This window comes from Nicotiana attenuata, unplaced genomic scaffold, assembly GCF_001879085.1.
Source record: "Nicotiana attenuata strain UT unplaced genomic scaffold, NIATTr2, whole genome shotgun sequence".
Lineage (NCBI taxonomy): Eukaryota > Viridiplantae > Streptophyta > Magnoliopsida > Solanales > Solanaceae > Nicotiana > Nicotiana attenuata.
The window spans coordinates 77,670-88,936 of NW_017674549.1; the positions used below are offsets into that span (position 1 = coordinate 77,670).

An 11,267-nucleotide genomic window follows, 5' to 3' on the forward strand; every position below is an offset into this window, starting at 1 on the left:
GTGCATGTAACATCTCTTTCAGAAAGTCCCATTCTATGTTAGGGGCATTTTTGATCATTTTCTATTGTTTAATTGATTGATTCGCTCGCCAAAAAAATGTCGGGTGCTAGTCACAAGCCCGAAATTTAGGACCGTCACACTAAAGTAGGATAAATATAAGCTGAAGTGTTAGTCTACATTTTTCAAATTAGAGTTTTACTTTGTTATAATCAAACAGGAGTAGAGGATTTAAGGCTACTTATTAAGCAATCCCTTGCCAGAATTTAATAACTTATTAAGCAAATCCCTTGCCAGACCTAATAGTATTTTATGACCACCTAGACAGACTTTGCTGTCTTCTTTTAAAAATTAGCTCTCCTCTTCACGCGGTCCTCTATTCCAGGCAGATACATGGAAACTAATTGCTCCTGTTGCACTGTAGTATTAGTTTATAATCCGGAAATTTCTAAATGAATCTTCCAAAGGAGCCTAAAAATTAATTAAGTAGCTACAAAAATGGGAACTCGTATAAAGATACAGATAAATAAATTTGCAGAGAATCATAAGTTCTAAATTTAAAGTGGAAAATTTGAATCACATTCATTAACATGTACTTTCGCTAAGTTTAATTACTATACCTCAATCTCAAATAAGTTATTGTTGGCTATATGAATCCTCAATGATCATGTTTCTCAATTTAAAATTCAATAGGGGATCCAAAAATAATGTTACATATCATATTTAAAATATTTAACGTTAAAAATTTCATTTTATCCTTAATGTAATAATTTATTGTTATTTATTTTAGATCACGAGTTTTAAAAGTCTTTTTTTCTTTCATAAGCTCTGAATATAGCCAAAGGATACCACCTAAATTGGAAAGGAGGGGGGATTTTTTTAAAAATAAGCTCAACATGCTACTGTTGTCAACTCGATCCAACGATAATAGAAACAGAAGAAAAGACAAGGAAAAACCTTAAAATGAAACAAGATTACAAATAATGAGTATTAAAAGACTCTTAATCATGTCTTAGAGGTATAATCGTACTTAGCACATGATGTTTGTTGAAGCTTGAGTGAGGAGCTGAAACCAATCCTCTTTCTTGGAAGATCAAAGACCAATAAATTCTCTTCCATTTGATGCCCTCCTATCACAATGGATGGTTCCCAAGTTTGGTCTTTTCCAATAAACGCTAAACACATAACATCCTTAGTAACTTGTACCATTGAATTTGCACCAAAAATCCTCCAATATGCACTCCTTTTGTGCAACACAAAATCTATCACAGGAACATCTGGTCCAACGTTTGTGCTTCTAATATTTTTTGAACTAAAGCAAGCTCCAAATTGTTTCATCGGAGGCTCTACAATAGTCACATTCTTAGGGAGCGCCTTGATAAAAGCAGTTTTAACAGCATTGTAAATGCTATTGTCCAAGATTGTGAAAGGTGTTGTTGTGCTGATTCTCGTCCCACCTAATCCATTTTTTTTTATTAATAGATAATAATGTTTTATTTAGTGGCACGTCTTTCCCCGCGATTCGAATGGATGAAGCTTGGAGAAAATACTCTGAAGATTGCAAATATGCCCTGGAATTTGTGATTAGCTTAGTATAGACAAGATTGTTGGAGATGTCAACCTTGTTATGATTGTAAGCATTATATGGGCCAGAACCAACGATGATAACTCCACTAGATCTTGTAGATGAGCTCAAGCAAATACCAAACTTCCTAGAAAATCTAGGGTCTAAATTAGCCAGTTGATTAGGAATGGAAATTGGACTTTGGTGTGAAAAACCTGCAGTTCCTGTTATATATACATAAACTTCATTTGGATTGGCTGATTGTAAATTAAGCTTGAAGTGCTAAAAATATTTTTAATCGCTAAAATTAATTTTATAAATAAACAGTTACGTATTTGGATAGAAGTGTTGAAACTAATCTAAGCAGTTTATTTTTGTAAAAGCAATGCTGATTATCTTTTTTTTTTTTTGTTAAAATAACTAAAATATACACCCTTAAATTTTTGCAGAAAATTATAAATTAAAGAGTTTCTTTATAAAGAAAAGGAGGAAGGATGAATATTTAATTGAGAAAGCTAGACCACCAAAGGATGTGGTGCAGTGGATGGGGCTGCTCTTCCCTTAACCAGAGGTCTCGGGTTCGAGCCCTGGGTATGGAAAAATTCTTGGTAGGGAGCGCTTCCCCCCGAAAGGGGCCCTACGCGGCGCGAATCCGGATATAGTCGGGCTCCAATGCGGGTACCGGACACCGGATAGGAAACCAAAAAAAGCTTAATTATAAGCTTAGCCAAATACCCTCGTATAATAGTAGTGAGTTAAAAAAAAAAAAAGCAAAATATAATTCAATACCTGTAACTCCTTCCGCGAGGTCTTTGGATAAGAAGGACTCAACGCAACTGAAAATAAACTGAGGCCGAGTGACACGGATGCCAGGCGTTGAACCAATGGCCAATACATCCTCAGCGACTTCTGCACCGAAAGTGGAATGTCTAATGATGGGATTTTCAGCTAGAGTATGGCAAGTATTGTTGTTGCATCCGGGCAGCGGTCCTGGTGTGAATACGCAATAGTCTCCCACAAGAATCAGGCTCGGCAAAAGAGCAAGCTTTGGAGTTGCAGAGACCTGGTTTGTAAGTTGAGCTATTGTAACCTCTTTCACAGTCCACCCATAAGCACATGCCACCAAGATGAACTGTGAGTTTGACTGGGATTAAAGGAGTTCTTTGCCCTATTACCGTAATGTATTGTAGGGTTGATGAGTCTTTCCTAACTGGAAGGTATAGGGTTGCGGCCGCGGGTACTACTTTAGCATAGCATAGAGAAATGAGGGGAAGAAGTAAAATGAGCAAGAAAGTGTAGCAGGAAGATAAGGGACGTTTGAATGTGATCATCATGCTAGAGAAAGCTATATAATTAGGACCCAATTTTGTTTGCAGCCCGGTTTGCAAACAAAATATATACACTATAACTATATGGAAAATAGGACCCAATTTTGTTTCTTAATTTCCGTGTGACCTTGAAAATGAAACTCTATAATGGCTCCTCATTTTTTATATAACAACTTGACTTTTAAATTTAATCGACTCAGTGCGATCCGCGGTCGAGGAGTTGTCTCATTCACATGGCCAAATTGCCTAATTTGAAATTTTGAATAGAGAAAACATTTATATATATATTTATGCCATGTTCGGGAGAACGTCAGGGAAAACATATTGTATTTATGCATATTAATTACTACTATCTAGTTGTGTATAATCTATTATTTTATCTTTCAATCATTCCCTAGAGATCCATACTAATCGAATAGACATTTCAAATTTGCCGTGCTGGACCCCTTCACCTTTTTCACGTGTCGCATATCTTATGGGTGCAAGATAAGTTATACCCTTCTTTTAGTGGACAAAGTATAGAGTTCCTTTTTATGTTATCGTTATTTTCTTGAACTAGTATTAGTACCCGCACGATATGCGGATACTATTGTAATTCCATAAAATTTTATAAATTTTATATACATAAATGAATAACTATTGGCAGAAACTCAAATATTATAACCTCACATCTATGGAGTAATATTATATGGAGTAATAACTAAAAAAATATTTAGTAATATCTTAATTTAAATTATAAAAAAATATATTCTATTGTTATCCCAATAGAATATATTGGGACAGAGGTGGAGCTCAGGCCGCTAGAGGTGGAGGCCAGCCAACAGCAGGCCGTCCCAGAGATGTGGTTCAGGATGGTGGGGCCCAGCCCCGATGTTATGCTCTTCAGGCTAGGCCCGAGGCTGAGGCTTCAGATGCAGTTATTACAGGTACGGTTCTGGTTTGTGACAGAGATGCTTCAGTGTTATTTGATCCGGGGTCTACGTATTTGTATGTATCATCTTATTTTGCCCCGTACTTGGTCATGCCTAGTGATGCATTGAGTATTCCTGTTTATGTGTCTACACCGGTGGGTGATTCTATTGTAGTCGATCGAGTCCATCATTCTTGTGTTGTGGTGATCTGGAGTCTGGAGACTCGTGTAGATTTGCTGCTTTTAGACATGGTTGACTTCGATATTATATTGGGGATGGACGGTTATCACCCTATCACGCTATCTTGGACTGTCATGCCAAGACTGTGACCTTAGCTTTACCGGGTATGCCTCGTTTAGAGTGGAGAGGGACTCCTGGTCATTCTACCCGCAGTGTTATATCGTATGTGAAGGCTCGGCGTATGGTCGAGAAGGGGTGCTTGGCCTATTTAGCCTATGTTCGTGATTCTAGTGCTGAGGTTCTTTCAATTGATTCTGTGCCCGTTGTTCGTGAGTTTCTTGATGTTTTCCCTTCAGACCTACCGGGTATGCCACTCGACAGGGATATTGATTTCTGTATTGATTTGGCTCCGGGCACTCAGCCCATTTCTATCCCGTTGTATCGTATGGCGCCGCCTGAGTTGAAAGAGTTAAAGGAGCAGTTGCGGGATTTGCTTGAGAAGGGTTTCATTAGACCCAGTGTTTCGCCTTGGGGTGCGCCGATGTTATTTGTCAAGAAGAAGGATGGGTCAATGAGAATGTGTATTGATTACCGGCGATTGAATAAGGTAACAATCAAGAATAAGTATCCACTGCCGAGGATTGATGATTTGTTCGACCAGCTTCAGGGTGCCAGGTTATTTTCCAAGATTGACTTGCGATCTGGCTACCATCAGTTGAGGATTAGGGCATCTGATGTCCCTAAGACAGCTTTCCGCACTCGGTACGGGCATTACGAGTTTTTGGTTATGTCATTCGGGTTGACAAATGCCCCATCAGCTTTCATGGACTTGATGAACCGAGTGTTCAGGCCTTATTTGGATTCATTCGTGATAGTCTTCATTGATGATATATTGATATATTCCCGCAGCCAGGAGGAGCACGAGCAGTACCTTAGAGTGGTTCTTCAGACTCTGAGGGATATTCGGTTGTATGCTAAGTTCTCGAAGTGTGAATTCTGGTTGGGTTAGTTGCATTTCTGGGTATTCAGGTGGACCCAAAGAAGATTGAGGCAGTCAAGAACTGGCCTAGACCAGCATCAGCTACAGCGATTCGGAGTTTCTTGGGGTTGGCAGGCTACTATCGACGGTTCATGGAGGGGTTTTCATCTATTGCAGCCCCGATGACCTGATTGACCCAGAAGGGTGCCCAGTTTAGATGGTCGGATGAGTGCGAGGCGAGCTTTCAGAAGCTCAAGACAGCTCTGACTATGTCACCGGTGTTAGTTTTGCCCACAGGTTCAGGGCCTTATACAGTTTATTGTGATGCTTCCCATGTTGGGCTTGGGGCAATGTTGATGCAGGATGGCAAAGTCATTGCCTATGCTTCGAGGCAGTTGAAGATTCATGAGAAGAACTATCCGGTTCATGATTTGGAGTTGGCAGCCATAGTTTACGCATTGAAGATTTGGAGGCATTATCTATATGGCGTGGTATGTGAGGTGTTCATGGATCACAAGAGTCTTCAGTACTTGTTCAAGCAAAAGGAGTTGAATTTGAGGCAGAGGAGGTGGTTGGAGTTGTTGAAGGATTATGATATCACCATTTTATATCACCCGGGAAAGGCCAATGTAGTGGCCGATGCTTTGAGTAGGAAGTCAGCCAGTATGGGCAGTCTTGCTTATATTCCGGTCGGTGAGAGACCGCTTGCTCTGGATGTTCAGGCTTTAGCCAATCAGTTCGTGAGACTGGATGTTTCTGAGCCCAGTCGTGTGTTAGCTTGCACGATCGCTCGTTCTTCATTATTGGAGCGTATCCGTGATCGGCAGTATGATGATCCCCATTTGTGTGTCCTTAGAGACACGGTGCAGCGCGGAGGTGCCAGGCAGGTTACCTTAGATGATGACGGTGTTTTGAGATAGCAGGGCCGAGTATGTGTGCCTAATGTGGATGGGCTCCGAGAGTTGATTTTAGAGGAGGCCCATAGCTCCCGGTACTCTATTCATCCAGGCGTCGCGAAGATGTATCAGGATTTGCGGCAGCATTATTGGTGGCGTAGAATGAAGAAGGATATCGTAGCATATGTGGCTCGTTGTTTGAATTGTCAGCAGGTTAAGTACGAGCATCAGAGGCCTGGTGGTTTATTTCAGAGGATTGAGCTTCCCGAGTGGAAGTGGGAGCGGATCACTATGGATTTTGTTACTGGACTTCCGCTGACTCGGAAGAAGTTCGATGCAGTATGGGTCATTGTTGATAGGCTGACCAAGTCAGCACATTCCATTCCTGTGGCAGTCTCCTATTCTTCTGAGAGGTTAGCTGAGATCTACATTCGGGAGATTTTTCGCCTTCATGGTGTGCCCGTATCTATCATTTCGGACCGGGGTACGCAGTTTACCTCGCGCTTCTGGAGAGCAGTTCAGCGAGAGTTGGGCACACGAGTTGAGTTGAGCACATCATTTCATCCCCAGACGGACGGTCAGTCGGAGCGGACTATTCATATTTTGGAGGATATGCTCCGAGCTTGTGTTATTGACTATGGAGGCTCGTGGGATCAGTTTTTGCCTTTAGCAGAGTTTGCCTACAACAACAGTGTCACGACCCGGATTTCCCACCATCGGGAGTCGTGATGGCGCCTACTGTCGGAGCTAGGCAAGCCAAGTATTAAAACATTTTCTGATAACATCACAACGATATAAATAAAACGAGTCATTTGAATAAAAGCGAAAGTCTTAAAGACATAGATAACTGAAAACCAAATGCGGAAGTTTAAATACAACTCTACCCAGATCCTGTGTCACTAACTCACGAACTACTAAAGAGTGCTAAAAACAAGTCTGAATAGAAGTACATCAATGTTTGTCTCGGTACAAGGAAAACAAACTAATAACATAGAAGGGACTCCGGCCTGCGGACGTCAGCTAGGCTACCTCGAAAGTCCCTGGACTGAAGTCAGCTCCCGATCAAATCCTACTGCTGAGGCCCAAAAGCTGCTCCTGGATCTGTGCAAAAAGATGCACAGAGTGTAGCATCAGCATAACCGACCCCATGTGCTGGCAAGTGCCTGGCCTAACCCCGGCGAAGTAGTGACGAGGCTAGACAGGACCTACCAAAACAACCTGTGCAGATATACATGTATATACAAGTGCAACAAAATAACAACAGAAAATACCAATTAAGGCGGGGAGGGGACATGCTTAGGGGAAATACAGATGAAAACAACTTATCAGAAGTAGACACGAAACTACATCAGATCTCATAATCTATATAAGTGGTCGGCGTGCCACACGATCCCATTTAATAGTATAACTAGGTGGTCGGTGTGCCACACGATCCAATTTCATAATATATAAGTGGTCGGCGTGCCACACGATCCCATTTCATCATATATAAGTGATCGGCGTGCCACACGATCCCATTTCATAATATATAAGTGGTCGGCGTGCCACACGATCCCATTTCATAATATATAAGTGGTCGGCGTGCCACACGATCCCATTTCATAATATATAAGTGGTCGGCGTGCCACATGATCCCATTTAGCAGTTAAATCCCGGCATGGGAGAAACAACAATAACTTACACGTCCCGACAAGGGAATAATCACATTCCTTTCTCTTGCATTCATTTCTTACTTTTTAATCAAGTCAAAAATCGAGCCAGCGCTCCAAAGAGTTTACACATAATATTTCCTTCTCATTCTCTTCATATCATATAGAAACCATCAATTAACAAGGAAGAGTCACTACAGAATCCCAATTAAGCACAAATAAAGACCCACGGTCATGCTAGACACCGGTGTATAGATACTCGTCACCATGCCTATACACCGTACTCAACATTTAGCAATTAGCAAATAATACTCTAATCCTATTCCCTCAAGCCAAAGTTAGATCAAACACTTACCTCGAATGCTCCAAACTCAACTCAAGCCTCTAGTATAGCTCTTTACCCCTCGAATTCGGCTCAACACAGTCAAATCTAGAATAAATGACCTAAAAATATTAATAATAGCTAAACAAACTAAACCAATGCCCTAAATATGAAATTTATAATGCTTCTTCCCAAAATTCAAAAAAATCGACCCGGCGCTTGGTCAAACCCGAAGTTCGAAACCAATTCCATGTCACCCATTCCTCCACGAGCCCGAATATACAATGTTTTTCAAATTCGACCCCAAAACGAGGTCTAAATCGAAGAAAATCGAAAAACCCTAAACTCTAAACCCTTTTCCCAATTTCCACCCTAATCTATGTGATTTAAGCTTGGAACTACTAATTAATGAAGGATAATGAAGGAAATAATAAGGAAAATTACTTACCCAAGTGGTCTTGAAGAATGGGGGCTTCAATGGCTTTCCTAAAGCTTGGAGAAGAAGAGAGCTCGTGAGTATTTTTGAGAAAAACCCTGTATGTACTGTTCGTTTTTTTTTTTAAAAAAAATCACATGGGGGATTTTACTCTATAGCGTTCGCGACACTGGGGTCGCGTTCGCGATGAAGGGAAGCTGGGTGCATCGCATTCGCGATTAGGGAATGCGAACGCGTAGAGTTAATTACTGGGGGCCTGAAATTTGTTCTACGCGAACGGGTTGAAGTCAAGCGAACGCGCTGAAGGAAATGCATGCTCTGCGTTCGCGAATGCTTAATGCGAACGCGAAGAGAAGGTTTCCCCCAGGGTCAATTAATGCTATGCGAACGCGAGGACTTATATCGCGATGGCGATGAAGGAAGTCAACAAAGCAGTGCGAACGCGAGCCAAAAGGCCTCCCCGATCGGCGAAGAAAAGCAGGTCTGTGCAAAATTGCAGCAAAATCTGATCCTTTTTCCTAAGTTTAAAACACCCCGAACCACCTCCGAATCACTGCCGAGCCCTGGGGCTCCTAACCAAACACACACACTAACTCAACAACCTCATACGAACTTAACCGAGCGATCAAAATCGCCAAAAAAACATCAAAAATCAATTAATCCAAACCCCAAAATCATCATTTTTTCATTCTAACTTCATAAACTTCAAATCTTAGATATTTAGGTCCGAAACACGTCAAATGACGTCCGATTTCGACCAATTTCACAGAAAGCGCTTAAACCATATATAAGACTTGTACGGGGCGCGGAACCAAAAATACGAGCCCGATTACCACATGTCTTTAATCAAATTTTCTTTTCCATTTCCTTAATAACATTCAGGAAAACCATATTTCACAGAAAATTCTTTTCTCGGGCTCTAGACCTCGGAATTCGACTCCGGGCACATGCCCGAGTCCCATTTTTTCTACGGACCCTCGGGACGTCAAATCACGGTCCGGGTCCGCTTACCAAAAATGTTGACCAAAGTCCACATTTTGAAAATTTTCAAGATTTTAACATATAATCTTTCCGGCTACGCGCCCGGATTGCGCACGCAAATCGAGGCAAGTAAAAATGAGGTTTCAAGGCCTCAGAAGCACGGAATGAAAGAGAACAGGTGATGACCCCTTTGGGTCATCACATTCTCACCCTCTAATACAACCGTTCGTCCTCGAACGGAAAAAAAGAAAGAAGTACCTGAGTCGGGAAATAGATGAGGATACAGGCTCGCATATCAGACTCGGACTCCAGGTCGATGCCTCCAGGAGGCTGACCTCTCCACTGGACACGCACTGAAGGAAAACTCGTCGACCTCAACTGCCGAACCTGCCGGTCTAGAATAGCTACCGGCTCCTCCTCGTAAGACAGATCCTTGTCCAATTGGACAGTGCTGAAATCTAACACGTGGGCTCGGATCGCCGTGATACTCCGAAGCATGGAATATGAAACACTGGATGCACGGTTGACAAGCTGGGCAGCAAGGCAAGTCTGTAAGCCACCCCTCCCACACGATCGAGAATCTCAAATGGGTCAATGAACCTAGGGCTAAGCTTGCCCTCTTCCCAAATCTCATCACGCCCTTCATAGGCGACACCTCAGAGCAAGACCCGTCACCAACCATGAAAGCTACATCCCGAACTTAGATCTGCATAACTCTTTTGCCGCGACTGAGCCGAACGAAGCCTGTCCTGATGATCTTGACCTTATCCAAGGCCTCCTGAACTAAATCTGTACCCAATAACGGAGCCTCTCCCGGCTCAAACCATCCGACTGGAGACCGACATCGCTACCATACAACGCCTCATATGGAGCCATCTGAATGCTGGACTGGTAGCTGTTGTTGTAGGCGAACTCTGCTAGAGGCAAAAACTAGTCCCACGAGCCTCCAAAATCAATGACACAGGCTCGGAGCATATCCTCCAATATCTGAATAGTCCTCTCGGACTGGCCGTCCGTCTGAGGATGGAACGCTGTGCTCAACTCAACCCGTGTGCCTAACTCTCGCTGAACTGCACCCCAGAAATGCGAGGTAAACTGCGTACCCTGATCCGAAATGATAGATGCCGGCACACCGTGAAGGCGAACAATCTCCCGGAATAAATCTCAGCTAACCTCTCGGATGAATAGGAGACTGCTACAGGAAGAAATGCGCTGACTTTGGTCAGCCATCAACATAACCCATATCGCGTCGAACTTCTGCCGAGTCCAACGGAAGGTCCAGTAACGAAATCCAATGGTAATTTCCCTCACCACTTCCATTCGGGAAGCTCAAATCCTCTGAAATAAACTCAACCAGGGCCTCTGATGCTCATACTTAACCTGCTGACAGTTCAAACAATCGAGCCCACATACTGCAACAAATATCTTTCTTCATCCTACGGCCACCAAACAATGCTGCCGCAGTCCCGATACATCTTACGCGGCCCGAGGGTGAATAAGAATACCGAGAACTATGGGCCTCCGCTAAGACAACGTCTCGAATCCAATCGACACTTGGGCACACAACCGCCCCTGTAATCTCAAAAACACCGTCATATCTGAAGGTCACCTTCGTCGGCACCTCCACGCTAGCAACCGTGCTCTCAGGACAACAAATGTGGATCATCAAACCTGTCGGATCACGGATCACCTCCAATAATAAGAACGAGCGACGTACAAGCTACACTCTGCTAGGCTCAGAAAATGTCCAACCTTCACAAACCGATTGGCCAAGGCCATGAATATCCAAAGCAAGTGGTCTCTGGCTCGACCGGAATATAAGCACAGACTACCCAATGCTGCGGACTTCCCTCTCAATGATCGGCCACCACATTGGGCTCTCCCCGGGTGATACAAAATAGTAAATCATAATCCTTCAATAGCCCAACCACCTTCTTCCTCAAGTTCAACTCCTTCTGCTTGAACAAGTACTGCAGACTCTTGTGATCAGTGTACAACTCACACGTCGCACCATATAGGTAATG

The 11,267-nt window shown here is 42.8% G+C and overlaps 1 pseudogene; it reads right to left on the reverse strand.

The window, feature by feature from the left end:
* Positions 1–929: 929 nt before the first annotated feature.
* LOC109218879 lies at positions 930–3,073 on the reverse strand (annotated as a pseudogene).
* Between the last annotated feature and the right edge of the window lie 8,194 nt (positions 3,074–11,267).